General features: G+C 46.4%; 1 protein-coding gene across 1 annotated transcript in view; it reads left to right on the top strand.

Annotated features, from left to right (window-relative positions):
• Window positions 1–27,818, top strand: part of LAMC3 (laminin subunit gamma 3) — a 713,512-nt gene that overhangs the window by 206,700 nt on the left and 478,994 nt on the right. The gene's annotated exons all lie outside the window — the stretch shown is intronic.

Genomic DNA, 27,818 nt, shown 5'->3' with positions numbered 1-27,818 from the left:
CAAGCGGCCGGCCCGGCTGATCCTCCAGTCCCAATAATCACCGAAGACATACCATCCTGTCCCTGGCAGAGAGCGAGTGCCGACTTTGGAAGTCTTCCTAACCGGAGGCCCATGTTCGTTCTCATTGAAGATTTCTCAAAGTACCCGGAAGTTGAGGTCATAGACTCAACAACAGCGAATAACACTATCCCACGCCTGGAGAAGATAATGGCCACTCATGGGCTTTCGAGGAAGCTGCGCACCCACAATGGCCCTCCATTTTCCAGCCATGAATTGTAGAGTACTTCAGGTCCATGAGCATTCAGCATCGAAGGGTCACCCAGCGCTGGCCGCAAGCCAATGGAGAAGCTGAACGCTTCATGCGTACTTTGAATAAAGTCTTACGGATTGCGTAGACCAACGAGCAGAACATGTAGTGTGCACTATACGCTTTTCTGAGGGAATACCGACTCAAGCCCCACCCAACAATTCAAGTCAGCCCTAGATCGCTATACATCAATTGAACAGTGAGGGACGTCATACCTTCAGGAGTACGCAGCAAGAAAACGGAGATAGCGTCAATCCAAGCATGATCACATGTCCCAAACTCGCAGAGCCAAGCCAAAGGTTTTCACTGTTGATTATTTAGTCATGGTAAAGAATCGAAACTAAAGAAGCAAATTCATGCTCCCATTCGAAGTTGAGCCTTGTCGAATACATGCTGTAAAAGGCGCCATGATCACAGCCCAGAAGGCAGGAGAGACTATCACACGGAATGTATCCTGTTTCAAATGATACCTAGCTCCTGCAAGTCCTGCGTCGGCTCCCTCCTCCGGCATGGAGGGTGGTGAAGCTGGACATGGTGGTGGCGGAGTTCTCCAGGACTTCTTATGGGGTGGAGGTCTTTCACCTGCTGCAGGTGTGGCAGAACACGCTGAAACTGCAGAGACTGTAGTTTATTCTCCACTGGAACCAGGTCCCCAAATCTGTCCGTGTCCACTAGCGAGTGGAGGCGGTGATGTTCCGGGGGATGGTGGTCGTCATGGCAAAGGAGGGTACAATCTGAAACTGCGCCCTGCGAGGTCTTCTCACCTAAGGGACTTTGTATTGGTCTGAAGTAACGTAAAGTGAAACGTTTCTTTTCTCTCTCTATCTCTCTCTCCGCACCGTTCTCTCTATTCTTTCTGGTTCGCGTTTCGTCATTTTTGTCTGGATGGGGGGTAGGGGGAAGCTCTTGCATCTATTTTGATACTCAAGTATTATGAGTTTTGCTGTTTTTTTTCTTTGTTGGGGGTAAAGGAGAAATGTTACGTTGGTGGACTGTTCCACCTATGGCATAGTCTGAGGGGGTTTCAACTTGTGGACCCTCGAGATGACAGAGGTTTGGTTGATGCCAGGAAGGGGAGGAGTCACAAGTAATAAAGGGGACCCGAGGGGCTTTTGATAGTGACCACACTCCTGAGTCTGTGTCGTCATTGCTTCATAAGTCTGCGCTCTACTAGGCCTGATAACCCCACAATCCAACATTCCCCATACATGGCAGTATAGACAATGGGGTACCCTTGTCAGAGGGTGCAGGCGTATGCCCCACACGGGGCAGAAAGCGAGCATGGATACTGGGGTACCCTTATCATACATGGAGAGTGTAGGCGCGTGCCCGACATGGGGCAGGAGCAGAGGGTAGGCACTGCTGGGAGGGTAACTGGGTCAGAGGTAGGTGGTGCAGGTGCATACCCCACACAGGGCAGTAGGGGAGCCTGGGCACCGGGGTACCCTCATCAGACATGGAGGGTGTAGGCTTGTGCCCCACATGGGGAAGGAGCGGAGGGTGGGCACTGCTGGGAGGGTAGGGCAGTAGGGGAGCATGGGCACCGGGGTACCCTTGTCAGAGGGTGCTGGCGCGCGACACACATTTGGCAGTAAGGGAGAGTGGACACCAGCGTCCCCGGGTCAGCGAAAGGGGCGTCTTCCCTACAGACAGGAGGCGAGCATGGGTACTGGGGTACACTGGTCAGAGACAGGGGGTGCAGGCGAGCGCCACACACTGGACATAAGGGGAGAGTGGATATTGGGGGTCAGAGTTGGGGTGGGGTGCTTGTGCACGGTCCACACCTGGGGGAAAGGGAGCACGAGCTCTGGAGTTTCTAGGTTAACCATTGGGGTTTACGAGCATGGCCATATCTGGTGGAGGAGAGAAGGGGCACAATGGCACCCGACCCACAGATGAGAAACAAAAGGGGGGAGCACCACGATGCATTGTGGTAAATGCAGTGCATGAAAACACTCACTTCAGGTGGAAGTCTTTAGTTGTTGGTGCAGCCAGTGCTGTGTGTCTCAAGGCACTAGTTTCAAGATATTTGTCCTTCTTCAGTGATTTACAAGTTCAGGTTGTGCGTGCCGGCCATTGTGCATACCTGCACACAATTCGCCCTGATGCATTGTGGTAAATGCAGTGCATGGAAACACTCACTTTAGTGAAAAGCCTCCAGTATTCACCTCTGCTCCTACAGCCACCCAATGTGCCCCGCCTCTTTTTATAAAAAATAGATTCAGGATGCTTGTGTAAACTGTGGCCATGGAAGCAGTCTCTGTGGAAAAGAGTACCCAAGGCTGCTTAGATATGACTGACTCTCCCCATCCCCACAGGCCTTTCGTAGCCACGAGACCGACTGACTTCCCTGCTGACCTTTTAAAGGTGCCAGGCTGACCTGCGAGTTATTGTGCCCTTGTCCGACCGATCTTTCACTTGCCAACATGGCATATGATTGACTTCCCTTTCAGAGGCACCAGCCAACATGTGGCTGACACTGCCCCAGCTCTACTGCCCCTTCAGAGGTGCCAACCTGCATGTGGCTGACACTGCCGAAGCCCTACTGCCCTTTATGAGTCTCTACCCTACATGAGAATGACACTGTCCCAGCTCTACTGCCCTTTCAGAGGTGCCAGCCTGACATAGGACTGACTGTTCTACCTCTACTGTCTCTACTGCCCTTTTAGAGGCGCCAGCCTGCATGTGGCTGACACTGCCGAAGCCCTCCGCAATACATGAGAACGACACTGTCCCAGCTCTACTGCCCTTTCAAAGGCGTCAGCCTAACATGTCACTGACACTGTCCCAGCTCTACTGCCCCTTCAGAGGTGTCAGCCTAACATGTCACTGACACTGTCCCAGCTCTACTGCCCTTTTAAAGGCGTCAGCCTAACATGTGACTGACACTGTCCCAGCTCTACTGCCCTTTCAGAGGCACCAGTCTGACATGTGACTGACACTGTCCCAGCTCTACTGCCCTTTCAAAGGCGTCAGCCTAACATGTGACTGACACTGTCCCAGCTCTACTGCCCCTTCAGAGGTGTCAGCCTAACATGTCACTGACACTGTCCCAGCTCTACTGCCCTTTCAAAGGCGTCAGCCTAACATGTGACTGACACTGTCCCAGCTCTACTGCCCTTTCAGAGGCACCAGTCTGACATGTCACTGACACTGTCCCAGCTCTACTGCCCTTTCAAAGGCGTCAGCCTAACATGTCACTGACACTGTCCCAGCTCTACTGCCCTTTCAAAGGCGTCAGCCTAACATGTGACTGACACTGTCCCAGCTCTACTGCCCTTTCAAAGGCGTCAGCCTAACATGTCACTGACACTGTCCCAGCTCTACTGCCCTTTCAAAGGCGTCAGCCTAACATGTGACTGACACTGTCCCAGCTCTACTGCCCTTTCAGAGGCACCAGTCTGACATGTGACTGACTGTCCCAGCTCTACTGCCCTTTCAGAGGCGCCAGCCTGCAGGAGACTGACACTGTCCCAGCTCTACTGCCCTTTCAGAGGCGCCAGCCTGCATGTGACTGACACTATCCCAGCTCTACTGCCCTTTCAGAGGCGCCAGCCTACATGTGACTGACACTGTCCCAGCTCTACTGCCCTTTCAGAGGCACCAGCCTAACATGTGACTGACACTGTCCCAGCTCTACTGCCCTTTCAGAGGCACCAGTCTGACATGTCACTGACACTGTCCCAGCTCTACTGCCCTTTCAAAGGCGTCAGCCTAACATGTGACTGACACTGTCCCAGCTCTACTGCCCTTTCAAAGGCGTCAGCCTAACATGTCACTGACACTGTCCCAGCTCTACTGCCCTTTCAAAGGCCTCAGCCTAACATGTCACTGACACTGTCCCAGCTCTACTGCCCTTTCAAAGGCGTCAGCCTAACATGTGACTGACACTGTCCCAGCTCTACTGCCCTTTCAGAGGCACCAGTCTGACATGTGACTGACACTGTCCCAGCTCTACTGCCCTTTCAGAGGTGCCAGCCTAACATGTGACTGACACTGTCCCAGCTCTACTGCCCTTTCAGAGGCACCAGTCTGACATGTGACTGACACTGTCCCAGCTCTACTGCCCTTTCAGAGGCACCAGTCTGACATGTGACTGACACTGTCCCAGCTCTACTGCCCTTTCAGAGGTACCAGACTTACATGTGACTGACTGTCCTAGCTCTACTGCCCCTTGAGCAAATCAAACACTCACCCCCAGTCAACTGAACTGGGTTTAATCCATCACCGTTCTTTAGCCCACTCTGCCACCCCAGTTCAGACATGGCTATATGCAAATCAGCCTTGACCCTGTGCCTCATGGGAACAGTCCAGCCCGAACTGCCAAGACATGTCTTCCCTGGACCGGAAACAAGCTTCCGAGGACCGGTTTTTGGCTAATCAGCCGTCATCAACCAGGCTAGCTTGAATCCAGTGACAAGCCAGACATGAGACTGACACTGCCCCAGCTCTACTGCTCTTTCAGAGGCACCGGCCAACATGTGACTGACTGTTCTACCTCTACTGCCCAATCAGAGGTGCCAGCCTGCCTGTGGCTGACACTGCCGAAGCCCTCCACAATACATGAGAATGACACTGACCCAGCTCTACCGCCCTTTCAGTGGCACCAGCCTGCAGGTGACAGGCACTGTCCCAACTCTGCTGCTCTTTCAGAGGCGCCAGCCTCACATGTGACTGACACTGCCCCAGCTCTACAGGCCTTCCAGAGGCGCCAGACTGACATGTGCTTGATTCCGCCCCCGTCCCACCGGCCTGACCTGCACCTCTTTACCACATCCCAAGTGACTTTCCTGACGCACCCCAGAGTCCAGTGCGAGACAGGCATGGGGACGCGGACCCCCTAGAGCACGCAGCCGCTTGGTGCCCCCCCCCCCCCCCCCCCTCTCCCCCACCCCTCCCCCCGCGGCCCCGGCTGACTGCGCTCATGTAAATATGCGCTCCCTGTTTACTGCTCTGGCTCGGATTTTAATTGAGCTCCGTCTGGGACAGGGACTGGGAGAGTCTGAGGCCGGGTGGGGGGGGGGGGGGGGGGGCTAGTCTGGGCCTCATCCGCTCCCCCCGGGCATGCAATACTGTGTGTGCGGGCTCCTGACCGACCCCTGCATTCACTTGGAAAAATAACTTTATTTGTCTATTCGGAAACTTGTCCAGAGAGCAGGACCCGTCGACTCCCCCCTCTCACCGCCCCCTGCTGAGAATGAAAGGGCCCCACCCTGAGCGCTGCTGGACGCGGGTACCTCCATTTATTTATTTATTTATTGATTTATTTATGCGTTTTTCTATAGCGCGGACTTTACCCGAAGGTGTCAGAGGCTTCACAATAGGCACAGAACTGATACATGAGAACATTACAAGTGAACAAATTACAAAAGCAAACGTTAAGTTACATGAGACAAAACTGACAATTACGAGCAAACAAAATACACGAGGTAGCAAACGGTGCATTACAGGAGGAAAAAGTGACATGTGTGCAGGTTACAAAAGCGCACAAAGTACAAGTAGAAGTATAATACTGCAATGCATGGCAGACACTCAAACACAAGAACAAACGTTACGTAGGCAATGGTGGCACTTGTGCAAGTATCGAAAGCAAACACAATGTAAGATTTAGCAAACAGTGTGTTACAAGAGAAAAGTGACGTGTGCATGTTACAAAAGAATACCAAACACAGGAACAAGGATAATACTGCAATAAATGGCAAACTCTCACACCACAAGAACACACTGGGAAAGCACTTCCATAGCCGTGGAGAAAAGGATTCTCTATAATGGAAGGTCTTCCTTCAGATAATAGAGGGCATGAATTAACTTTGGAAGTGTCTTTGAAGGAGGAGAACTTTGAGGTCCGTTTTGAAGGCCTGGGAGGAGGCGGTGGTCCGGAGCTGCGGCGGAAGTGAGTTCCAGATTCAACCTGCGTTGCCTGCAAAGGATTGGGCCATCGATCTTTCCTTCTTGAAAATGGGAGGTTCAAGCTTCAGCGTTGGTACCACCCAAATCTCCCACAACCCCCATCCCCTTCTGTGTCCCCCTAAGAGTACAGAGACCCTCCTAAGCGTGTGAGCTCCGTCCTGAGCATATGACCTTCACCCTAGCATTCACAACCCAGCCCCCATCTCAGCGGTCAGACCCCCACGCCGAGCATTGCGATCTCCACCCACACCATGGGAAATGAACTAAAACAAATATTTAAATAGTGATCTGGCTGAGTACTCACACAAACCCTTGCATCCGCAGTCTATTTTTAAAGTTTATTTTATTGAGAACAGCATTTAGTAAAGCCACCAGCAATAAGAACAAGAGTCAACAAACAATGAAAAACGTAATATACATCTTCAAGCGAACAGTAGAATTATTGAAAAGGAAAGACAGAGAAATAATATACATTAGGGGGAATCGGTGGGATCCAGGGAAAATGTTATCTGAGTAATAAAGATAAAAACTAACAATAAAAACTGTAGACATATTAAAGGAGAGAAAAAAGCATCCGATATATGCATTTATAAACTATAGAAAGATGTATGAAAAAAGACAAAGCCATAAATTCAAGGTGGTTTTCGCAGTTCAGCAGAAACATAAATGGTTTTGCTGGCAAGCAAGCTAGATTGGGATACAAAATTAGTCAGTGGAAGACATAACATTTCTCGTTTTATAGCTAAGGATATGCGAGAGGCATAATTAATATCCATCCTGTAATGAAAACAAACAGTATTCCACCAAGGTTTGAAAGTAACATTGTGAGCCTGTTTCCAAAGTTATTAAGTGGAAAGCAACAGCCAGCAGTCAATTTGAGAATTTATAACTGTGAGTTAATTGAGGCCAATGAGGGGCTAAACTTCCCAAAAAGATATTTGAAAAAGGAAAAGGGGATAGTGAGTTTAAAAATCTTGTTAATTTGGCGCATTGCCTGCTTCCGAAACTAGAGAATGTAAGAACATTCAAACAGCCTGTTTTAAATCTGCATTCTGAGAAGTGCAGGACCAGCAAGATAAACTTAACCCCTTACCTGCTCATGATGGAACAGCAGTCAAAAAACAGTGTCCCAATAGGTAAGAATAAACAGTCAATGAAGTATGCATGCACATCGCATTGCTAGCAAGGAAAAAGGAGAACACTCTTTGAATTTAAGACAAGGTAGTAGATCATCTTGTTTTATAATGTAAATTCATGGTCGGTATTATACAGTTACAAGCAGCACTGCATAAACTCAATTAGATGACAACCATAGAAAAACTTGGTGCTCTACAAAAGTGACTGTCGTGAAAGTGGCGACGCAAGTGGGGGAGTGAACAGCAGAAGCGGCGCACTGTGAAAAGGTTCAAGTAATCTACAGTGGGCGGCTCAGATCATGTGACAAAGTGATATCACAGATAAAAGATATTCTTTCCATTATTAGAACCACATTAGAACAGTACGCCTATTAATAAGCTGTAAAGTCGACGGCGTTTCGATCCACGTTAGTAAGGATCGTCATCAGAACTGGGTTGTCTTGCTTAGGGCGTGCTGGAAAGGTGCTTAAATTGGGGCGATCAGAGGTGATCGTCAGGAAATGAATTTCAACCTGCACGAGGGCAAGGCAATGGAGGGCTGGGCGGTCGTCTGAGATCCGCCGAAAACCTGCACGAGTCCTTAGATCTTCGTGCCGGTGCCGGAATGAATCCTAAGGTCTGGTGAACGGCGGCGTTCGTGTGAAATGGTGGTTTTACTTCCGCGTGTGGGAGGAGAGTGTGCGAGGTCTAGGTGAGTGACGGAATGGGTGGGGGGAGTGGTGCGCCCACTCTCCTCCCACACACAGAAGTAAAACCACCATTCCACACGAACGCCGCCGTTCACCAGACCTTAGGATTCATTCCGGCACCGGCACGAAGATCTAAGGACTCGTGCAGGTTTTCGGCGGATCACAGACGACCTCCCAGCCCTCCATTGCCTTGCCCTCGTGCAGGTTGAAATTCATTTCCTGACGATCACCTCTGATCGCCCCAATCTAAGCACCTTTCCAGCACGCCCTAAGCAAGACAATCCAGTCCTGATGACGATCCTTACTAATGTGGATCGAAACGCCGTCGACTTTACAGCTTATTAATAGGCGTACTGTTCTAATGTGGTTCTAATAATGGAAAGAAAATCTTTTATCTGTGATATCACTTTGTCACATGATCTGATCCGCCCACTGTAGATTACTTGCACCTCTTCACAGTGCGCCGCTTCTGCTGTTCACTCCCCCACTAGCGTCGCCACTTTCACGACAGTCACTTTTGTAGAGCACCAAGTTTTTCTATGGTTGTCATCTAATTGAGTTTATGCAGTGCTGCTTATAACTGTATAATACCGACCATGAATTTACATTATAAAACAAGATGATTTACTACCTTGTCTTAAATTCAAAGAGTGTTCTCCTTTTTCCTTGCTAGCAAGGCGATGTGCATGCATACTTAATTGACTGTTTATTCTTACCTATTGGGACACTGTTTTTTGACGGCATCTTCCTTACCCAGTCCTGATTAGGTATATGGGTCACACTCCTGTATTTTGTACTACATGATGGAACCGCAGCGTCATGAGCCACGGGCGGCGTGTGCTCAAGACGGCGTGGTTCCGTAATGCTGCTGCCGCTCCGCCTATGCAGCACTAATTCCCCGCCTGTGCGGGCGAATTAATGAGCGGGCGTGGTCATGATAGAACCACGCCGTCATGAGCACATGCCGCCTGTGACTCATGATGGCGTGGTTCCGTCATGAACACGGAAGCGCCGCGCTCACCCCCTAGCCTCCCCGCGCCGCAGCAGAATTCACGGGGCAGGGAAGGGGCTAAATACTGAGAAAATGTTTTCAAGTTCATCTGAGTAAATAATACACTATGATAGACAAACTACAGAGTTTGTAAAGTGTTTGAAGCCCTTTACTATGCAAGATTTAACTGTGCATGCTTTTAGTTCGAAATACAATTAAAAGTAATAAATATGCATTTACTTTGCAGTATATTACTAAGTATACAACGTCTACGCATTTTTTACTTTTACCCTGACCCTCATACACCACATTACCCTACACTACCCAAACACCACTACACTACCCCAAAACACTTCACTACACTACACAAACACCACAACACTACCCTAAACATAAATACACTACTCTACACTACATAAACACAACCCTACAACCTAAAAGACACCCCCTGCACGACCACTACCCTAAACTCAAATACACTACTCTACACTACATAAACACAACTCTAAAACCTAAAAGACAGCCCCCTGCACCACACCACACTACCCTAAACCCAAATACACTACATAAACACAATCCTACAACCTAAAAGACAACCCCTTGCACTACCACTATCCTAAATCCAAATACACTACTCTACACTACATAAACACAAACCTAAAAGACAACCCCCTGCACGACCACTACCCTAAACCCTAATATACTACTCTACACTATATAAACACAACCCTAAACCCTAAAAGACAACCCCCTGCGCGACCCCAAAAACTACACTGCCCCACTTACCTCTCTCTCCCCGTGGTCCCTCGCCTCACCGCGGTTCCTCTCTTTTCCTGCTTCAGGCGTCGTCAGAGCTGCACGCCGTTGTTTGGAAATGGAAGCTCCTGCTTTTCCAAACCGCGATGTGAATTGTCAGCAAAGTAATTGACTTTGCTCAGTAACGGTATATGCGAAGTAGAAGCAGGCGAACTTAAAGCATGCGAAGTAAAAGAATCTGCTAAGTAAAAATGTGTTGTATAGGTAAGTCGTAGTAGTGGCCGCTAAGTAATGGTAGATTACCTTTGTAAATAGTAGAAGCAATGGGATTCAAAGTTAACAGTAGAAACAATGTAACAGATTTAGGAGAAGGAGAAGATGTTTGGGGTAATGTTGAGATATAGGGCCGTATGTATCAAGCAAATTCGCATTCCCAAAAGGCCGAAATGAAGATAAATCTGGTGCAAAACAAGGAATCGCAAAATTTGCGATTCCTTATTTTGCAATTGCATTTAAGGAATCTCAAATTTTGCGATTCCTTAAATGCAATGTATGAAGCTAAAAAAATTTGCTAAATGTCCTTAAGGAATCGCAAATTACCACCAACTTCAAGTTGGTGGTAAGTTACGAATTCCTTGAAAAATGCTAATTTTTGCATTTTTCAAAGTGCCACGTGACGCACATACATGCCCTTAGGGCATGTATGTGCGTCACGTGTGCACTCATGCATATTTCAAGGGTGCAACAGGGTGTCCTTTGGACACCCCTGCACCCTTGAAATTATTCTCAATTTGCGATTAGCAAATTGCGAATCGCAAATTGAGAATAACTTCCCCTTCATTCCTATGGGCCTCCTGGCCCATAAAAATGAATGGGGAAGTATTCCTTAATTGCGATTCACAATTTGCTAATCGCAATTTAGAAATTTAAAGAAATTGCAAAAAAATGCGATTTTGTACATACATACCTATTTGCGATTCTCAAATAGCGATTTCTTAAAAATCTCTATTTGAGAATCGCAAATTAGGTTGATGATACATATGGCCCATGATCTGTTAAGGCAGTGCGGAGGAGTTCATATTGTGATCTAAATGTTGACAGTAAGGAAAATGTTATTTGGTGATCGAGAAAAAGATAAAAGCTGATTGTTATTGAAAAGTTGTGATATCCAATACAATCCTCTATCGCTCAGAGTTTTTCACTATATAGAATGATTTTTAATTTGAATGTTTCTATTATACCAAATGCTTTGTTGTAGGAGAAGGGGCAATGCCTGGAGTACGGGTTTGTTAAATATTTCCTGTAAAAGCCAGTATTTCTTTAAAATCAAAAGGGAACATAAGAGACTTTTCTAACAATATCCACGGAGGAGTAGAGCAGAGGAATCTTGAGCGAGCTAACAAACATATTCATTCAGGCAGAATGCATAATGATGCTTCTTGAAATTCAAAAATGTAAGACCCCTCTTCAATTGTAACTTTTTTTTAAAGATTATGGCGCTAAATGGGGAGATTTTGCTTTCGTAATAAATTTAGACAAAAGAGAGTCTATTTTAAAATTGTAATCAGGTATATGGAGTGTAATCGTGGAAGTGATGTAGAGTATCATGGGAGTAAGCATCATTTTAATAGAATCCATCCTGACCAGCAAGAAAGAAACAGAGAGTACCATCGTGTGAGTGTGTCATTTAAAAGCCTTTGTAATATGATTAAAATGCAATTTGATAGTGTCTTTAATTGTCTTTGAGAACCATAATCCCAGATATTTTATTTTTATAGGCTGACAATTGAAATCTGAATGAACAAAAAGATGGTTATTACATAAAACATTTAATGGCACTATTTCTGATTCATCAGCATTTAGCCAGTATCCTGATAATTGGGAAACAATAGTTTCTTGCTTGAGGAAAGGAGGAAGGGATGTGGTAGGGTTGGAGCAGTATACAAGGATGTCATCTGCATAAACTGACAATTTGAGTTGCTGATCTGCGGATAAGAATTCAGAAATGTTTGGGTCTTGCCGAATTTTGATTAAAAAGGGTTACAGTGCAATAATTAATAAAAGGGGTGACAAGGGACAACCTTGAGGTACTCCTCTAAATAAAGGAAAATAACCTGCGAGGACGCCATAAACACAAAGTGCAGCTTTAGGACCAGAGTACAGTAAAGAAATTAAAGCAAGCAATTTGGGTGGAAAGCTGATCCATTTCAATGGCTGCAACATAAATTCTCAACCAATCTTGGCAAAAGCTCTTTCTGCATCCAAAGCAAAAGCAGACAGAGAATAATCCAGGGAGGATGACTTACCTAAGAGATTGAAAAAGACGTGAGCATCATCAGATGCCAACCGGCCATTGACAAAACCAGACTGTGCTGAACCGATGAGGTCCAGTAGAATTGAATTAATGGACAGTGCAAACAATTTGGCGAGCATTTTGAAATGAGTATTAACTAAAGCAATAGGGTGGTAATGTTTGCATTGTGTGAGATCCTTTTTTTCTTTTGGAACTAGACAGATCATGGCTACCTGGAAAGTGCCTTAACCCCTTTAATGCTGGGGCTATTCCCCTGCTGTGCTGGGGGTGGAGGGGGGGGCGCGCACAGCGCCCCCATGTTCATGACGAGCTCAGCTCGTCATGAGCCACGGTGCTCCGGTGCTCATGACGAGCTGAGCTCGTCACGGCCATGCCCTTTTAATGGAACGCTCAGCACACCAGGGGAATTAGCCCAGCGTGCGAGCGTTCCGCAGGCCATGATGAGCTCAGCTCGTCATGAGCACCGGTGCACAGTGGCTCATGACGAGCTGAGCTCGTCATGAGCATGGGAGGGGTTAAAAGAAGCTGTTATTGATGAAAAAATTAAATAAAACTAAAAGGTTAGGATGGAGGAGTTTTGCAAAATGACCATAAAATTCAAAGGTAAAACCATTGGGTCGGGGTGTTTTTCCTCTTCGTATTCAAAAGACTGCATGAGTGATTTCTAATGAAGAGATGTCTGTATCTAATGATTAAAAATCAATATGTTGGGATTAGGGGGATGCAATAGATTGAAACAATTGATCAAATCTGATTGAGCAGGTTGTGTTTCTGGGGACTATGGAGTTGAATAAAAATTAACAAATTCATTTAAAATATATTTGTCCCTAAAGAGAACACCCCCTTCATTATTCACTAAAGATTCTATTTTAGTTTTATCTTTTTTACTTTTAAGTAATTCGCAAGTAATTTCACCATTTTATTTTGTCCACCATAATATTTTGCACTACTCTTCAATAAACTAGTAGAAGCGGCTTTTGTAGCCGATTAAAAATCAACATGGTGTCTCTTAAGCTTTGTAAGGAAGCTTCATTTTTCGAGTGATAATAGGTGTGTTCCAGTTTTTTTTTAATTTTCTCAAGAAGTTGGGTTGAATTTTCTCAAGAAGTTGGGGTGATTGAAGAGCCAGTTGTGGTCTTGATAATAAAAAATTCAGAAGCAAAATCTTCAGACTGAGAAGTGGAATTATCATCTAACAAGAGGGAAGTATTAAAACACCATCTTCCTGAATGTGGTGAGAAGAGTACAAAATCGAAACCCCTTCAAACTGGATCGTGGTCTGATATTAGAATTGAGCCTATGGCTGTATTAAGGGTATGTTGAACCAAGGATTTCCTGAGAAAAAGATAATCTATTTGAGATTGAGGATGATGCGGTGTGGAATAGAATGTATATTCACGAAGATCCGGCTGACATTTTCTCCAAATATCAACAATGGATTTGCGTTGAATGGGCTATTGAAATTGCCTATGCATTTTATTAGGAACAACATAGACTTTAGAGTGTCTATCAAATATGGGGTCATGGACTTGATTACAATTACAACTAAATATAATATAATTGTCCTTACATTGAAGTAGTTTGTCGGAGATGGTAATCTAACATCCAACATTCTTAAAGTGCCGCTATCTACAAGGGTTGAAGTAAGTCAAAACCCTCCCTGCAAACCACACTTTCTTGCATCAGCATCTAAGTGTCAGGCTTCAGAGGGCTCCCGGTCAGGTTGATACCCTCACAAAATGAGGGCTGATGGCCCCTTACATGAGGACTTCTTTGTGGACGCAGCTGGAAGAGAAAATATGAAAGCCCCTTCTCTGCCTGCTGCTGGGAACGGACAAGAAACCACATGTAGGCCCTGCAGAACGTGTTCCAGTGTGACGCATGGACTCATTCAGCATATTTCACCGGGGCCATCCCTAGCTCAGTAATGTTTGCCGACGCCAGTTCCACCCTCCTCCGTTCCTACACGGGAGCAGAGGCTGGGATTCAACCCTGCCTCCTCATGTTACATGGTCACATTTGTAGCCATTAAGCCACATGGCCTCCCTTGAAGGCTCGGTTCCTTTGGGCTCGAGGGCTCTAGAGACGCTTGAGCTGACCCAGAGCACAGGATCCGGCTCGAGCTTTCAGTGGCTCTGCCATCGCTACTCCAGTGGTAGCGGTGGCCGAATAGTCCAGACTTCAGAGGTGATGGGAAGGATGGAGACAGATGTAACATACCACATGACTTCTCAACCTCAATAAAGGTCAATGACCAGCGACAGATGTTTCTTTGAAAAGGTTTTCCAACTTTGCACACAGAAGGAGCATATTTACAAGTCCCTATTGCCGCCACAACCTCACTTTTAGAGATGTTATGGTGGCGATAGGGGCTACGCCTTATTTACAAGGCAGCGTTAAGCCACTTAACGTGGCTCGACGCTGCCTCATAAATTAGGCACCCTTTCATGCTGTAATTAGCATTAAAGGGTGAGGTAATAGGTTTTGTGGTGGGCGTTCCACTGCAAACACCCATTGATTCTGACGCCGCCCCCTATTGACAAGGGAGGCGTATATAGGAGGCAGCGCCAAAATTAAGGCCGGGGAAAACCTGGTCTTAAACTGGCGAAACGAGGAGAAATGCTTTATTTCTCATTGTTTCTGCTGTTTCCATATGTTCTGCGTTGCGCAGCACCCATAGAAACAGCAAATTGCCATTGATTGCTTACGTGCAGGAAGGTGACCCTTCCTGCTCATAAACATTACAAAAAAATGATGTTTGCACCTTCCATGTGTGCTGCATTAAGCAGCACACTTAAAAGTTACAAAACGCCATTGAAAGATTGTTTAATTTTTCCCTCAACGCAGGCTCCCGTGCCCTATGGAACACGGGTGCCTGCATTGGCGGTAGGCTGCTAAATTTAGCACCAGAGCAGGGGGAAACGCAGGGATGCACCATATTGTTGTAAATATGGTGCAGCCCTGTGTTACTGAAGTAGTGGAGTGTGGCGTGTGGCATTCAGCCAAGAAGGCCTACGCTATGCTCCGCCACTTTGTTGTGAATATGCCCCGAAGTGTCAAAATAAAACACACCTGGGAGCCGGTGGTTAGGACTGACACTTACAGAGACACGTCTATAGTAGGTTTCACTCAGTGCTGTATACAATGCTGGAGAAGTGTGGAAACTGCCAGATCCTAGGATTAGCAGCTATTTCTTGAACAAGTACAGGGCCCACGCTCCAGGGAATTGTCCCTGGGCCTTATGTCAACACGCAGACACATACTGCAGCTTTTGCACACCTTCAGGGTAAGCAGTAGAGGAGGACTCTGCAAGACAGAGGGGACAGGACCATCTTTTTAATCTCTAGCTACTGCACCTGGCTGTAAATCGCTCCTTTTCACAGAGAATCAGGAACTCTACTTGCTACAATGATGTCCTCGGTGGGAGCCGTTCAAACTGACCCCCCAAACCCCCTGAGATGTCCAAGATGACAAGAGAGTGGAGACAGACAGTGATCTCTGAAAGTCCCAAGGGATAGACAGTGATCGGATAGTGAAAGCGCTTTTATCCTTCTCAATGCGCTGTGTTTCTGTTGGATATGTAGACCTATGTTTCTTTAGTGGGCCATTTATGCAGCGGCGAATATGAGATGAATTATTTTGTGGCACTTAATACCAAGTAATTATTACAACCTAAATCATCAATCTTATTAAGTTCAAATATAGTTTATTAACAGTTATATAAATCACTTGTACAAATTAAAAAAAAAGAAAAATCAATGCCAAGAGAAGTATACTATAAAATAAATAAAAGAAATATTCCAAAGAAAATAAACTTCAGATAAATCAATCTTATAATGTGAACAAATCAGTTCAAATCATGAAGGCCACAAACGTGCTCCCTTCCGGTTACATGTAACTACGCAGGTGACATACCGCTGTTTGTTGCTGGCGTATAATGAACTGAGGTATTTGATCAAGAGGTAATCAGTGGCATATTCCCTGATTTATTGATTGATTGATATTGGTTATGCAGGACTTCTGCTACAAACGTTATAACGGACTGTGCTGTGTTACAAAGAAAACAAATTTGTAACATACATGTTACTCTCGATTCTCTCCAGCAGGCACATTAACCTTCTACGCTAACATATGCAATGAGGATTCAAATCTGTCTTCAGAAATTACAAACACAGATCTCTACAGCAACTGCATTACCACCTGAGCTATCTTAGCATGTGGAACAACCTGAGACGAATCTGAGGCTCCTAGCTATACACACATCTTTACACCATATGCTTTAAGGCCTATGTTTTTTATAAACACAACAACTGGGAAAGCCAGTAGGCTTACTGCTGACCACAAGCCTTTTAGTTTGTCAATGCTTGTTTGTTTTATCATGGATTCTGCAAAGCTTTGTTGGAGAAGCTGCCAGACTTTTGCCAATCTACAAAAACCATTGGCTAAAAGCAAAAACATTTTTTGGTCTATTTTATAATGAGTTTTGCAAAATTATATTGTTGTGGAAACTGCCAGGTCCTTGTCAATCTAAAAAACAAAAACAGTGTGGCTAAAAGCAAAATATGTTTTTAGTCTCATAAAGAACGTATTACAATGATAGTCTATGGCACTTAAATGTATTTGTATGTGGATGCGCTCCTTGTGAAAGAGCAGACTGCCATCAATCACTCCCAATGAAGTCAATGATTGGCTGAAGTGGGCTGCCCCACTGCCCATGCTGCATGATATAGTGGGCGGAGGAAACATCTGAATGACACAGCAACAGACCAATGGTTGAAGGGGGCGGCCCATGCTGCATGCTGTAGTGGGCGGAGGAAACATCTGAATGACACAGCAACAGACCAATGGTTGAAGGGGGCTGCCCATGCTGCATGCTGTAGTGGGAGGAAGAAACATCTGAATGACACACCGACAGACCAATGGTTAGAGGGGGTAGGCTGAGAGCTGCAGCATGTAATTTTAGTAAAATGAAAAGGTGGTGGATGACGCCAGACCTGATACCTCACAGCCCAGTTGCCTGCTTTCAGTAACTCTGCTGCTACTCTTGACGTTGCAGTTCATTGTTCTCTAGCCCCCATCACTCACCGCCTCTTGACTTTGCCCAATTTCTTATCTTTTCACAATGAGCCAATTTATAGGTTACCAAAGTCCATCTTCAAGCACTGGCAGTGTAGAACAAAAAGGGTATGCCGTCTGCTAGCCGCCATCTATACATTGTTTGGACCTATTGTATTTATGGATAGGCCACATGATCACATGGAAGAGTTTGGAGAACAGTTTTTATGATACCCGGTGATTTTGACTCTTGCTGAAAACAATGCTTCTCTTGGAAACTTGAGGTGGAAAATGTAGTCTAACTTTGCTGCTCATGAAGGCAGGTGAGGATTCCTGATTCCACGGGAAGGTGATTCTCTTGTTGACTGGGAGCCAGTGCAGGTCTCTCAGGTGTTTGGAGATGTGGCTGTGTCGGGGGATGTCGAGGATGAGTCTTGCTGAGGCGTTCTGGATCCGCTGGAGTCTCTTCTGGAGCTTGGCGGTGGTTCCGGCGTAGAGGGCGTTGCCGTAGTCCAGTCGGCTGGTGACGAGGGCCTGGGTGACCGTCTTCCTGGTCTCGGTGGGGATCCACCGGAAGATCTTACGTAGCATGCGTAGGATGTTGAAGCAGGACGAGGAGACGGCGTTGACTTGTCTGGTCATGGAGACCAGACAAGTTCTTCCCACGGCAGAGTCTCTTTTAGCTACACAATCAGTAATCTCTGATCTGAAGGTCTGCCTGCCACAGGGTCATCAGGTCACAATGATGCTCACCATACACTACTTGCAGGCAGCGAACAATCACTGCTTTTCCATTTTGCCATGTGACAGTTTACCTTTTATACTGGTAGATGGTCTCTACAACTTCAAGGCTCTAGGAATGGCATAACTGTGGGAATAAGTGGTGCACATCTGTCCGTAGACCTCAAGAAACACATTGTTGCAGTCCAGTAAAGTTCGCTGTAAACTATTGTGGCGTAAACCGAGTCTATGTCTCAGCTCTACAAGTTTTGCTTTCCCACCCATGGGTGACAAGAGTGAACTTAGTTCAATGCACCAAAGCTTGAATGTGTAAGCCATGTTTTTGTAGCCAATCAGAACCCCACCCAATACATAGTTGAAGTGGTCTCATAGCTTTTGGGTTACTACCAGTCCCTAAACAAAGATCCACGGACACTGTGGTGATCAGAAGCAAACTTTGTTTATTCTCTTCAATCACACACACACAAGATGCGCTAAGAAAAATGCACTCTTACTAAAATAACCATACAGAATAAGATTAAAGCAGCACAAATGCGCATTGTAAACAACAAGAATAAAAAGAATATTTCTACCATGGTTGAAAATGTCATCTAAAAAACCGAACACCCTAAAACTTACTTTTTTGCGCTGCGCTGTATGAGCATTGACAGTAGAATAACTTGCATTTCGATTTTCTGAGGGAGAATGAGCGCTCTGCATCCCTGTATATAGAAGCGCGCAATAATTATCATGAGTCAGGAAGTCCGCGTTCCCTGCAAAAGGCAACCACATGTCTCATCAGCATCAGCTCCTCAAGGACTCAAATTCAGCATCAGATTTCAGTAGAAAGAGCGATACGGCATCATCTCTGGCAGGCAGGACCTTGCAGTATCTTGATTGTGGTAATCTGGGGTGAAGGACCTCTTCTGACAAGTGGTCAAGTGGCAGTCCTTTAATACTATATGTCACCTAAGATGGAATTTCCAACATCGCTTTGAAAATATTTGATATAACCAATGAGCACCAGGATGCTAGTCTAAGATGCATTCTTTTAAACAGTTAAGGTAAAAATACGACAATTGAAACTATACTGTTTGGCTATTGTTCTTGTTTGACCTTGAAATTGAGATAACAAGGTACGTCTTCCAGACGGATGTCGCATTGGGTCTCTTGTTCATATCTATATCTATATACCTTGACACTTTCATAGGTTCAGGAAAAGATGAGGACAGACGACATCTGTGCCAAAGGGAGACATGTTGAAGATTTTGCAAAAATACAGAACATTGGGCCTCAGCTTACTTAAAATGGAGCCGGGTCTTATGTCTTTATGTCACTATTAGAGCCGTAAGTTTGGACTGGAGTGTGACAAATGATGAGACTCTATGTGGATGAAGCTGACTAGATGTACCGAAGCAGACTTCTCCAACGAGTAGCTTGCCCGTCACTGGTAGCTCTCCAGCTACCTGTGAGTAGCTCCCCAGTGTGCAGTCCAGCATACTAAATTAGAAATGTGGACATAGTTGATGTTTGAAGAAAAAAGGTTGACTTTCCAATTCAACAATTCCAACAATTGACTTAGTTAACAATAAACTTCATTTCAGCTCCAAGATATCCTTCAGGATGAACGTGTCCTTTATAAATACACATTATGATATGTTTTTATTTAAAGCTGATCTTTGACCGATAAATATTGCGGCATTGCAGAGACTTATAGTACCTTGGTCCATTACAGCTCTGGCTGTTTTGTATTACTCACTTAGAGGCAATCCAAATTTATAAAGCCAACAGAGGAACTTGCCTCATGTCCACACGGTGAGGTTTTCCAACTGTAGGGTGACCGCCATTGTCCACAGACCAACAAACTCAGGTTTGAATGAAATACTTCACAGGGAATCCTCCTCCAAAGATTGCTTTTGGCTGAGTTGTAGGTGTTGAATGAAGGAATGGGTTCACCCTTTCTCTGCATTATTCAACCATATAAAATGGGGTTCCCTCACCCTTGTGAAGTTAAGAATGGGAGGGGATCCTAGGTTTTTCCACTTGTGATGTAATTGTCTATGTGCCGGACCTTTGGAAGAAGTTGGCCCAGCTCCTGCTTGAAGCAAAAGGCACCCTTCAGACCAAGCAGGCGGTCATTGTGTTGTACCGTATGGTTTTACAGCATTTATATAGCGCTTACTATCCCTATGTGGGGCACTGCAGCACTTGCTGAGGGAGTAGTGCAATAAGAATGAAACTTGAAGTGGTTCGCAGAAAAGTGAGGAGGTGCCCATCATCAGAAGGATGAAGCACCGCCCTCTAGATTTCATGTGAACATGCTCTGCACTTTTCTGAAAACACTACTGGCATCCATTATTTAACTGAGACAGCAGCCATCAAGAATACTGCTGAATTTCCATGTGTGTTGACTTACGGCATCCTACTGCAGGGTGGATGCGGCTGCACTTGACCTGAGCCAAGGTTGACAAAGAAATGAAGCACCTCCCAAACCTGCTTCAAGGCTGAAAAAGACCTCAAAGTAGGGATTTTTTGCCGCACTGACATTCTAAAAGCAAGGACAGTCTAATGCCCTATCGGGGCAAATCTCTGAGATGTTTTCCATGACATTTGGATTTAACACTGATTCCAGTCTAGAGAGTGTGAAAAATAAATACAAACTTAGTGAACATTATCGGCGCCATCTTGCCCCTTTCCAGGCCCATTCGTGCGCGTAAGCGACAGCCATTTTGAGCACCATGGCCTCCCTGCCCCTCACTAATAGCCAGCGCGTCTCTCTCTCTCTTAACCTCGCAAGCATTCCCCCGCACGCTGACAACCCCCGCTCTCTCATGCCTCGGGTCATAAACCCCTCTTCAGCGCAGCTTCACCACGGAATCCCATCCTGTTCCCAGCGCGACACCTCCCCTCATTCCTTTCATGGCCTCAGATCCTTCTGATACAAACCCCCTTTTTTCCTGTGCCCCCGTTTGTCTTCCCTGTTCCCAGGCCGCCACCTGGCTCTGCGGATACTGTTTATTACCCCGTACAGTAGGAAGCTTCCCCTCTCCATCAAAAGACCCCCGAACCGATCAAAGCCCCCACCCCATGAGATCCGATCAACCCCATGCATTCCGTGAATCGGCGGAATGCCCTGCTGTGCGACGACCATCACCTGTTGTGACCAGGGTGGGGAATCCAACTGTAAATGTGTGTGGGAACGGGTCTGAAGGGGAGATTCCGAGGATGTTCTTTCAAGTTCTAAAGTATTGCGAGAATGTGTTATGTGCAATAAAGGTCGTAAACCCTAGTATAAGAGGCCAGGCCTCAGAGATGTGGTTAGAGCACCTCGTGACGATACTTGCTGTCTGAATTGATGTGTTCTCCTCCGGAGAGAATAAAATCCTCGTTTCCCGCCTTCCAGTCTCCAGCGCCTGCTTCTTCATTGATTAATATTGGTGGGTCATAGAGGCGATACTGCCGGGCAACATAAAAGGGTCTTTGGTTACCGGTTGTCTTTGGAACCCTTTTTAACAATTGGCGTCCCAAACGTGGGGCCCATCAGCGACTCGTGGATCCAGTGGGAGAGGTCCCGACGACAGAGTGAACGACTGCAACGATCGGAAGGTACCCTGTCCGATAGACCCTCGTCTGACAGCCGATCATCCGAACTTCACTGGTTCCGAACAGACCTCTCTCGAGTGATCTGCGGTCCTGACTGGGAACCATCAGGAGTGCCGCGAGAAGTACGAAGGGAAGAGGACGATCGGGCGCTGGATTCGGAAGACGAGAAACTGTCCATGCGGTCCGGGTAAGGTCGTGTAAACACGACGAAATTGCGATAGTGATAGATAATAGGAAGTGATTGATAATTGTTGAGAAAATACTAGTATTACTTTTTGTTAATTTATTGGAGATTCACTGTCTACAAACGGAGAAACAACAGGCTCTCCCTTTATAAACAGCGAAGGATAGGTACGCACCCGTCGGACCTATCTTTCTCCCCCACTGAACAATTGCCCCTTCCCCCCATTGATTAACTGTTATAGATTGTTTTCTGGAGATTCTCTGTCTGCAAACAGGGAAAAATAGGTCCCCTCTTTGCAGATAGCGAAAAGGTAGGTGACGCGAACCTTTGCGAGCCTACTTATTCTTCCCATTGACCATATTGATTTTTTATTTTTGACCTAATATTGATTGCTCAGAATTGGTTCATGAGGTATTCACTACGTGCAAACAACGTAGAATAGAAATATTCTGTCTAGTCTTTGCGCGCAGTGATAAGATAGGTAGTGCTGACTATTATCCCATTGCGATCCGTCATGCCTGTCTTCTCCCCACTGGTCAATAGCCTGTTTAACCCGGACCGCTTATTAGAGATGAACCATCCGGCTCCGCTGGAAGGCACCCCTAATAAGGACATGTTCATGAAGCATGGATTAATCGCTATAGCCTATAGTGAGCTGTGGCATAAATATACGAAAAGGGATCGAGAAAGACAGTGGCCACTGAGAGGATCCTTTGATCTCGACAAAATAGAAACAGTAGAAATAGCCCTTCGTAGGAATGAAACAACACCTATTATGCTCGATAGTCTCGGTATGTGGCGCAAAGAAGCCAGGCAACGAAGGGAAGGCGACGAATTTAGAAAAGGTGAAGGGACACGACGGACAACCCTCCAAACGTCTAGTAGGCAAAGGGAAGGACCAGCGATGGCACAGCCCCGAGGAGTAGACATGAAAAGCGAATGGTGTAAAGGGATGTGCCGACAAGCCAACCCCGGAACACAACGACCCGAAGGTAATCCCCCGACATTACGCACAGGACGGACAGATTTAAAACAAAACCAATGTGCTTTCTGTAAATGTCTTGGACACTGGAAAGCCCAATGCCCGACTCTGCAAAGCATAGGTAAGAATGGAGGGTTGACAGAAAGGACGGACCGACAGAAAGGAAAAAGACGTGAGATAAAAACCAATCAGACTAGTGCAGACAGAACAGACAGGACCACCCCGTTCGATTATGCTCGGTGGCACAGATTTCGTCAGACCAATTTTAACGACATGTTAGAGTTCTGGGACTGATTGCTCTCTGTTGCTCCCCCACTCTGAAAAACAAACACAACTGCAGGTCAGTGTAAACAACCCCCCGTTAGAGAAAAGATTCAAGAAAGCCAAGCGTCTATTATATAACTTAGGATTTAATTACGGTAAAACACACAACCAACAGTAAATAGAATAACTAGTAGAACTCTCTAAAAAGCAAACTTGACTAATAGGAAAAATACAAAACATGTTATGCTCACTCCGGAAGTCCTCGAAATGTAACAGTTCGATGGTCCCGCCCATCCGAAACACATAGCACGTGTGGGGCGGGGCCTGCCAGCAACCATGAGCCCAAAAAGAGATTGCTGGCGAGAAGGTACTGGAGACCCCACACAGCGGGCAATGAAATGGTCTTCCCATATTGCCCTTCCAGGGATGGCGTCCCCCGGACCGCGAGTAGGGAGGGGGCGGATGAAGGTGACCCCCTCCCTTGTATCTCCTGGTCCGGCCATCACGAATTCCTCCATCGAACGGATGCAGGGTGGGCAGGGAGGAAGAGGCGACGCGGACGAGCCTCTTCCACCTCCACAGGTAGGAGGCTTCCCTGCCCTGGCCCGACACCGATGTCCTCCAGCCGGGCGACGGCCATATTTCCGCAACACAGGACACACAATGCCCGACTCGTATATTTTCTCAGTACAGGATATACAAGACCCGGCTGGTATACTTGCGTGGTACAGGACACACAATGTCCGATGGGCATATTTACGGAGCACCGGATGTACAGTGGTCCCCCAAGAGTCGGAATCAGGGGTGTAGGGTGGTCATCATGTGCGCCCCTGATTCCAAGGGACGGTGTAGGATGCGCCAGGAGAGGGAGACGGCACAGACGAGCCTCCCTTACCTCCCCAGACGAAGGCTCCACCGCTGCACCCTGGCGCCCCGAACCAAAATGTCCTGCTCCAACCGCATGATGCTCTGTTTTTCGCCATCACAAGAAGTTTTCCTCCACTCCTGATGGATACGGCAAAGGTTGCTGCAGGGCCTCAAAATGGCGTCTGGGCCCTCGAAAGGCGGGTCTAGGCCGCTGGAGTAACTTTGTCCGAAATTGCAACTCGGGCGCTTGCCCACCTGGGCGCAAGCCCCCACCATCGACAAACATCCCCTCGACTTTGAAGATTCTACCAAAGTCCCAAGAGCCCTCGGCCCCTTTAGGCTTCCGGTGAGGAACAGTTGCATTGATCTCAAATGAAATAACCACGGCACAGCAACAAGATGGCGGTGCTCTCGTGTCTGCATCAGCTTCCGTCTGAACCACCCAGGAACATTATGGGCTAACGAACTCGAGCAAGTTCCGGCTGAACATCAACATGACCTGGTAAGAGAGACTTTACCCCCTCCCTCTCTTGATTGACGGTCCACACCACCAGCCCCCTTTGTTAGCACAGTTTTCTTTTGGACTACCGAAAGGGACTCTGGTCCAACCGCCAATTGGCGGGGATATTTTGCCCCTGATGCTACTTCCGGACTAAACCGGCCTCGCCCAAAATGGCGCTGGTATCAATGGAAACTAACGGATGCCTCGTGGTATTCCTTAGCTAATGAAACTGGATGTACTAAGATATATATATATATATATATACGAACCATTGCGCACTCGATGTTAAAGGGAGGAGGGTTCACTTGGCGAACATTTAAGAAGGGTTCCGTAAAAATGTTGATTTCAATGAACAATTTATTTTTGATATTTGTTGTAACTGATACATAACGTCGCTCATGATGCACGCCCGCGGTTTTGCATTTAGGAAATGTGATTACGATGAGCTTGACTGTGTTTCCATCTATGAACTGAAATGCCCCTGATTCCTTCGTCACGCAATGAAATGTTTTTGGTTACTTACAAATAATTAATTAGACCTTTTTTACATGTTCTTGTACTACAAAATAACCCCCTACTGTATGTGCTTCCATCGACGACATGTCAGGCCAAAATATGAATTGCGCTCTCACATTTTACGTACTGAATAATTCTACAAATAAAAGTCTTAAAAGCTATGGATAGGCATCGCGTACTTTTGTAAATACGGGTATCGGTGGGAGGGTTTTTCTGTGCGCAACTGTTCTGCTCTCTTTTTAAGGTTATCCGAGAAATGGTTGTTCGGCCCTGGGTTGATGGTCAAATCGAAGGTATGAAACGCTGCCTCCAAGATATGCGACTAAGCTCAGGAACTGACGTATGAAGAAGGACCTCGACTTCAGAGAGTGGGTAAAGTAAAATGGTGTGATTGATAAATTGTTATAAGGATATGGTGGTCGAAGGTACTAAGGTACAGTTGAACGAAGAACTGGTATGCCTTAAGAACATCACAGCTTTGGGAATGATTTAGGGACCCCGATGACCGGATACATCTACGAAACCGGGTACCTCGCGCTAGGCACCTCCGATTCCTCTTTTTAGCGTTTTTCACTACACACGATCCTTAATGCCATCCTCGAACCTCCCCATGAACCACCTATCACATTGCCTGCCCCCATGACTTTAAGAAACCAGAACCCTAAGGGATTATATCCCGAAGAGACAAGTACGAGTATGTGGTAAGTAAAGGATTTTCGTGCCCTTACATTTGATGTGTTCGAATGTTGTCCCCCTACCTCCCCTATTTCTCCCCCCTTTTTCCTCTGCAGGTTACATTAGAATCCCGATTAGAGTATCATAAGGGATCTGGAACCACGTCACGCCCGATGCATGAAGACGGACTAGCGCTACAAAATGGCACAACAAGGACGCTCTCACGACCTTTTTACCAAATCTAACGCTTTTCTGTCCCAAAACTGCATGCTTCCTACCTCCTAACACAGACCCGAAACGTCTAACGTTGGGTAACGCACTGAATAGCCCAAACAATACACGGTCATTCTCTATGTCACACGTGTACTGTTCGGCCTATTGTCTCTCTCTCTCTCTCTCTTACTCTCTCTCTCTCTCTCTCTCTCTCTCTCTCTCTCTCTCTCTCTCTCTCTCTCTCTCTCTCACTCACTCTTCCACCCCTCCACACTTTCCCTCTTCCTAGCAACTGGCACCTAATTGGCGAACCTGGTGCACCTCCTGATTGGCCCCAAATACCACAAGTATTTGCGCAAATTTGTCCTAAATAAAATTGTATTGGTACCACGTTACTACCTCTCCTTTTCTACTAAAATATGGATGAAATTTAAATTGGCCGATAGGAAAGGGACAGGTAAGACGACTAAGGTTCCCTAAATTTGACCCACTCTCAGGGAACTATTTGTCAGTGGCTCCTATGATAAAAATGTGTCTGTGGTAATGCGACCATCCCCATTGAAAATTGTCTCCGTACCCCAAGCTGTAAGAAATGATCGAGACACCCCCATCTACCCAAAATGCCCCCAGTTTGGTATCCATAAGATCCCTCCTTCCCCGAGGATAAGTTTAATAATTATTGCAAACCACCCCTCCCGAGTTTTTGTAGTAACCAGGTTGCGAGGATTTATATAGAAAGTTAGAAGGATGTGTGCAAAGTTGAAAATTAGATTGAAAAACGAAAGAACTTGTTGCAGTAAGCATGGTTGAAAATAAGATGCTTTTATGTAATGCAGACTTGTTTAGCCTATGTTCATCCCTCAGAAGGATGCCTATCAGACTATGGTGAATAGCACGTTGCACTTTTTGTAAAATACAAGGCCCTGAAGACCAGCCTAGCCTTTCAAGACTTGTACTAGGGAAATGGGTCTCTGCCAGAAGAACTGACATCTACTATACTAGACATATGACAAATGAACGAAATAATCATCAAAGCGCCAAAGAATTAGCCAGCGAAAGGAAATTGTAAGGAATCCAGCAAACCCATCATCAATTGTTTATACGTTAGCCGCAAGAATCTCCAATGTAGCGAGTGCTTACCCCAGTTGCTTGGTGTTGGGAGAGAAATAGACTTATGTAATTACCTTTTTCTGCAAAATCTCTAAAGACTGTCTTTTCGAAACTCATTTAAGGGTATCACTGTCGGAGGAGAAAGAGACCGGATGTGGGAGCACGCGGCCTGACTGCGGATTGTGGAACATCAGCGACGGAGGCCGAGGCGAGACCACAGCAGTAAGGAGTCGCAGGACGGGGCACTGTTTCAAACAAAGCTAAGGAAAGGGCTGACCTGAAGCCCCTGCTCTATGATCAACGTGTGCCAAGAGTCCCCGCTCTCTGAACATGGTTACGGACTCGCCTGTCGCAAACTCTCCGCCTCCCCCTGATCTGTCCCCGACTTGGCCTTGCTCCATCCCCTCCTCCTCCGACCTACCATAAGGACTGTTCACACCCGCACCTTTCCATCCGAACTCCCAAATTCCTCCAAAACCTACTGAGCTACCCAGAGAAGAGTACTCCCTGCGTCAGAAAGGGGGGGAGCTCCGACTAAGTAGACCACGAACTATGTTAAATCCCAGAACGGTGACCTAGAACTCCACCAAGGGTCACCCCCGAAGAAAAGATAAACAAAGTCTGTGGTTCTGCCCGCTACCAAGCACCTTGAAGATGATGGAAGCAACAGGAAGTGCCCACCACAGAGACTCAAGGAACGAACAGATCTCACAGTTCTGGAACAAATTGCATTTTCCATTGCAAAATCTGTGCTCTGCATTACGGAAGAAGATGCACCTGCCCCAAAACCGTAACGCATTGCTCCTATGAGGCCTGGCGAAACAAGACAAAATGTACCCCTGCCCGCAGACCTCCAACGACTCAATCCACATGAACATTCCTGTTGATGGACCGAATTGTAATCCAGGTGCTTAACAGTGCCAACAGAAGATGACAAAAGACAACGAGAACTCTGATATTTTTACTGTCTCTCCTTTCTCTCCCAAGCACCATTGGACTGACTATGCACTCGCCGTATACAAAA

Source organism: Lissotriton vulgaris, chromosome 5 (genome assembly GCF_964263255.1).
Source record: "Lissotriton vulgaris chromosome 5, aLisVul1.2, whole genome shotgun sequence".
NCBI classification, from domain to species: domain Eukaryota; kingdom Metazoa; phylum Chordata; class Amphibia; order Caudata; family Salamandridae; genus Lissotriton; species Lissotriton vulgaris.
This window is presented reverse-complemented; position numbering and strand designations above follow the sequence as displayed.